Source organism: Phoca vitulina, unplaced genomic scaffold (genome assembly GCF_004348235.1).
Source record: "Phoca vitulina isolate PV1807 unplaced genomic scaffold, GSC_HSeal_1.0 scaffold20, whole genome shotgun sequence".
Lineage (NCBI taxonomy): Eukaryota > Metazoa > Chordata > Mammalia > Carnivora > Phocidae > Phoca > Phoca vitulina.
The window spans coordinates 19,900,973-19,906,972 of NW_022589723.1; positions in this window are offsets into that span (position 1 = coordinate 19,900,973).

The following is a 6,000-nucleotide window of genomic DNA, read 5'->3' on the forward strand; positions in this document are numbered from 1 at the left end:
GAATAGCATCAAGTCTCTACAGATTCCACCTTTCTCAGTTGTTTCTTAAGTGAGATGATCCTAAGAATAGGAACAGCGTCTCAATTTTATTTTTCCAGACAAGGTAATCTTTTGAGATTGTACTACAATAAAAACCTATTTTAGTAAGACTTACATTAAAAGGTGGATCATAGACATGGAAGACAAATTTCAAACCATGAATTTGTGTGTGAATGTACTAGTCTTTTCTACAGAGTGGTGCAGTGAAAAGAATTCTGAACCAGGAGTCAAATGATCTAAGTTCAAATCCTGTGATATTCACTAGCAGTGGGACCCTTGGGCAAGGGATTTAACCCCTCTGAGCCTCAGTTTTCTCTTTTAATGTGGATATAATTAATGTCTATGATACAGGGTTCCTTTAAAGATTAAATGGGAGAATGTGAAATTGTGTGGCATATAGTAGATAATTAATATTGGGTTAATTCATAAATGACTTCCAAATATTCATTAACCTTTCTGTCCCTTTTATTTATTCTTGTCTTCTCTAAAATATCCTGTTATCATAATCTAACACAATATTCGCAAATGTTTGCCTTATCAATTCCTGGTTCTAGTTTGTATAATATAAAGTGGAGAGAAAGTGGGAGGCTGAAACCCTGTCCAGGAGGCCGTGTAAAACAGATACCAGAATTTAGACTTTTAAAAGCTCTGAGTCATAAACTCTGATCACTGAAATGTCCTTACACAACAGTCCGTGTGTGGTTTAGAAAGACTCCAGAAGCAGCCTTGTATATCCCAGGGGGCAGGAATCAGGCCAGAATGGAGTTTACGAAATTAGAAACTCTCTGGGCTGATCTAACTCTGGGGTTTGATTCTGCAGATGCTGAACGTTGAGAGTAAACAGCTGAAGAAAGGAAGAGAAGCTTCAGAAAATTTAAACTTAAAACATTGGAAAGATAAGCCATCTTATTCTGATAATATTTCTCAAAGAGTTTGAGGAGAAAATGGAATTGGCTTGTTAGATGTTGCTGGTTGCAGAGACAATAGAAACCCCGAATTACTATTTGCCAGCACAAAATAAATACTACCTAATGTAATATAGACATTAATATTGACAAGATATTTATCTAGATATCGTAAATATCCTAGTAAAATCACATCATTTTGATTTTTTGTACAAACCAAATTTTCCTTTTTATTTTTGGTTAGGTTCAGAAAGATCAATGGGACAGGGACAGGGTTGGCTGAAGATGACTTCCTGAGTAGCAGAGTAGTAGGAGGTATAGACAAACACAGCAGAGACTGGCTAGCTCATTTTTACCCCCTTGGTCTCTGTGTCTTCCTCTCTCATTTTTTCTTTCTACTGTGTGAAGCTTCATTAAATAGAAAGGAAACATTTCTGCATGTCTCCTCCACTTCCCCAACATTTTATTATTATTAATTTTAAAAGATTTTATTTATTTGTGAGAGAGAGAGAGAGAGAGAAAGAGAAGGGGGGGAGGAGAAGAGGGAGAGGCAGAAGCAGAATCCCCACTGAGTAGGAAGCCTGCCCCAGGGCTCAATGCCAGGACCCTGAGATCATGACCTGAGCCGAAGGCAGACACTTAACTGACTGAGCCACCTGGTGCTCCTCCCCAACGTTTTATTTTGAGATACCCACGGGAAATGTTTTTGACCAGTGGCTCCCAAGGGTGTGTCCCAGAGTGTTAGTTCTTGAGGACACCATTCCTTCTACGGGAATGCTTGGTGTGGGCTTAGAGAACTCTCATTATCTACTTCTTAGGTCTCCTGAGTGAGGGCATCGGCCCTGCTGGAGGTAAGCTATGGTGAATTATCCCTTAAGCTCTTAGGAACAGGGTAGAAAGTGATTGGCAGTTTGAAAAATGTAATGTTTGCTCAGCCATCCACTGCCCACTGTGTGCCAGGCACCTTGCTAGGCAAGGAGTCAAGAGGAAACAGAAAGTGGTTGTTGTTCCTGATCTGAGGGAAGTGACAGATATTTAGATGCTATTTCAGAGATCTGAAGAAAGCAGTGAGAGTGAAGAGGATGGGTAGCTGCTTGGGGCAGGGAGTTTATCACTGAAGGCTTTGCTCAAGGAAGCAAACCCTCAAGCTCAGGAGGAGAGATGGAGTTGAGCAGGTGAAGATGAGGATGTAGGGGGACACAGAGGCAAAGAGAAATAATTTGTGCTAAGGCAGTGCAGTCTGAGTGTTCAGCCTGGTAGGCATGATGGTGTACAGCTCAAGAAGAAAGTCAGCTGGGGCCTGTGAGGGGCCCTCTTGCCAAGTTGGGCTTGAATTCTGTAATATACTCAACAGGGAACCAAATGAAATTTTTAAGCAGGCAAATGAGATGATCTGATTTATTGCTTAGGAAAATAACTGGTGGCAGAATGAGGAGATTGGGGACAGGAAGGCCAATATAAAAATGACAAAAACAGCAAACCAAGACAAAACTAGTACTCTTACTCTTGGTGCATATAAAGCCCAAATTCATGAAATAATTTCCCCAATCTCCATTCCTTTTAATTTAACCCCAGAGAAATCATAGGATCAAATATATCTGAGGAGTATAAATGTGATTATTTTTCTATTTCCTATTACTTTTGGTTAATTTTGTAAGTAATATTGTAAGTGCCCCATAGCTTTGCCTTTGAATCTTGTTTTCTGTTGAACTTGATTTGCATGTTTTGGGGGGATAACCATTGTTCCTGGACTGGAAGCTTGTCTTCACCAACAGTGGAGCTGGTCATATTCAAACAAAACACAAAGCAACTCAAAAAGCCTTGAAGAATAAAGTGGATCTTTATTATCTGTCTTCTTGGAAGTGTCTTAAAGCCTGCATTGCCTTTTTTTTTTTTTTTTAAGATTTTTATTTATTTTTTTGACAGAGAGATAGAGAGCACAAGCAGGCAGAGTGGCAGGCAGAGGGAGAGGGAGAAGCAGGCTTTCCACTGAGCATGGAGCCCAATGCAGGACTCGATCATGACCTGAGCCGAAGGCAGATGCTTAACCGACTGAGCCACCCAGGCACCCCAAAAACCTGCATTGCCCTTTTTTTATATAGCATTCCACATCTTAAATTTCCTAAAGTTCCTCTTTATTTTATTTTACTTTTTTTAAAAAAAGATTTTATTTATTTATTTGCCAGAGAGAGAGAGAGAGAGCAGAAGCAGGGGGAGCAGCAGGCAGAGGGAGAAGCAGGCTCTCCGCTGAGCAAGGAGCCCAATTTAAAGTTCCTCTTTAGACATCTCTTTATTCTTTCTCCCAAAGTTTCTCCTCTTTTTCTTTATTTTTTTTATTTTTTAAGATTTTATTTATTTATGCAAGTGAGAGAGAGAGCGAGAGCGTGAGCACACATGAGCAGGGGGAGAGGCAGAAGGAGAGAGAGAAGCAGACTCCCTGCTGAGCAGGGAGCCTGATGCGGGGGCTCGATCCCAGGACACTGGGATCATGACCTGAGCCGAAGGCAGAAAACTAACTGAGCCATCCAGGTGCCCCTCTCCTCTTCTTTAGTAATGAAATTCCTATAATGTTGGGTGTAGCAATGTGCCCAGATATGCAACTGTATCTCCAGATCTCTCTGGAAAAGAAAAGGGTAGTGGCACATGAGAGGTAAGCGGGGGTCTTATGGTAAGACTTTCAGAAAAGTACTTTAAAGGAGGCTGAATCAGCTGGGATGTTTGACCTTTGGCGACTTTTTCCTGATGTTTGGATCATAGACCTGGTGGAGCGGTGATCATCTTGCAACCATGAGGCAATTTTGAGGGTAGAAGCTATGTGTTAACGATGGTGTGGCAGAAAAGTAGAAGGAGCCTGGTTCCTGAGGATCATGGAATCATCATTACAACCCTTAACTGTGTACCTCTGGATTTTTTTTCGTGAGAGAGAAATAGGCCTTTATCATATTTAAGTCAAGGTTATTTCAAATGTGTTACTAGCAGTTGAATGTATTTCTTTTTTTTTTTTTTTTTTTAAAGATTTTATTTATTTATTTGACAGAGAGAGAGAATGAGCACAAGCGCGGGGAGTGGCAGGCAGAGGCAGAGGGAGAAGCAGGCTCCCCACAGAGAAGGGGGAGCCCGATGTGGGACTCGATCCCAGGACCCTGGGATCATGACCTGAGCCGAAGGCAGTCGCTTAACCAACTGAGCCACCCAGGCGCCCAGTTGAATGTATTTCTAAGTGATACAACCTACACAGATTTTGAAAGTAGGTTCTAAAATCTGACAATGCTGGCATGAGTGTATTGACATTATTAATCAATCAAAAATATATTTCCTTATTTTCTTCACTGCGATAGCCTGTAACTTGTCATAGCAACATTGCTTATTTCCCTTTTTGTCCTATTGCTATGTAAGTATGTTTTGATTTCTTATTACTTATCCTAACACTAGTATTTATTCTGTTATCCTATTTATATGTTTTCTCTTATTTGTCTGTTTCTCATATGAAATGGCTTTGGATTTCTTTTTTTTTTTTAAAGATTTTATTCATTTGACAACAGAAAGAGAAAGAGAGAGCACAAGTAGGCAGAGTGGCAGGCAGAGGGAGAGGGAGAAGCACATTCCCCACTGAGCAGGGAGCCCAATGCGGGGCTCGATCCCAGGACCCTGGGATCATGACCTGAGCCGAAGGCAGATGCCTAACTGCCTGAGCCACTCAGGTGCCCCGGCTTTGGATTTCTTATATTTCTTAACTCAGACTTATTCATTATTGATAGTTGTAAGCTTCCAGTTACTTCATTAGGTCTTCAAGGAACTCACCTCTGAGCATTTACATTATTTTAATTTAATTTAATTTTATTTTAGAGAGGGAAGGGGGAGGGAGAGGTAGAGGGAGAAGGAGAAAGAGAATCTTAAGGAGGCTCCATGCCCAGTGTGGATCCTGCTATGGGGCTCAATCTCACAACCCTGAGATCATGACCTGAGCCAAAATCAAGAGTCGGATGCTTAACTGAGGCACTCAGGTGCCCCTGAGCATTTATGTTTTGAAATATATATTCATTTTTGAAAGAGATTTTATTTATTTGAGAGAGCAAGGCGGGGGGGGGGGGGGGTGCAGAGGGAGAAGGAGAAGCAGACTCCCCGCTGAGCAGGGAGTCTGACTGAGGGCTTGATCTCAGGACCCTGGGATCATGACCTGAGCTGACGGCAGACGCTTAACCCACTGAGCCACCCAGGAGCCCCACATTTTGAAATATATATTCTTAAATGGTAAATTGCCTTATTTTTATTTCTTCTTTACATTGCTATTGAAGCCTTATGAAATATGTACATGAGTAAATTATATTAATTAATTTTACTTTAGGATAGTGAAGGAGACATAACAAGATCTTTGTTAATAAAGGGGGTATTGGCATTATATGTTAAGAAAAAAAAAGGAAGAAGATAGCAGGAGGGGAAGAATGAAGGGAGGGAAATCAGAGGGGGAGACGAACCATGAGAAATGATGGACTCTGAAAAACAAACTGAGGGTTCTAGAGGGGAGGAGGGTGGGAGAATGGGTTAGCCTGGTGATGGGTATTAAAGAGGGCACATTCTGCATGGAGCACTGGGTGTTATGCACAAACAATGAATCATGGAACACTACATCAAAAACTAATGATGTAATGTATGGTGATTAACATAACAATAAAAAATTAAAAAAAATAAATGTAAACAAAACAACAAAAAAATAAAGGGGGTATTGGGTTTAATTGGATTGAGCAATACTTTCCTAGACCCATGCTACACAAAATGTCTGTTTACCCAGGCTGACATGTACTGGTCTGGGAAGCAGACCTGCATCCAGGTGGGGCTTAAAGTGATGGAGACTTATGCATCTAACGAAAAGAATGAGACGTTGGTTAGTGAAGGCTGCCCTAAATGACCTTGTCTACAAGGCATGCAATTAAGGGTTTCTCTTGTGCTTAAGTTTGATTTATCTATTCCTGTCTCCTTTGAAAGTTATAGCATTATTATTTTTTTTCTGTTGTGATATACCCTCTTCCATTCAGATTTATTGATACAAATAGCAAAA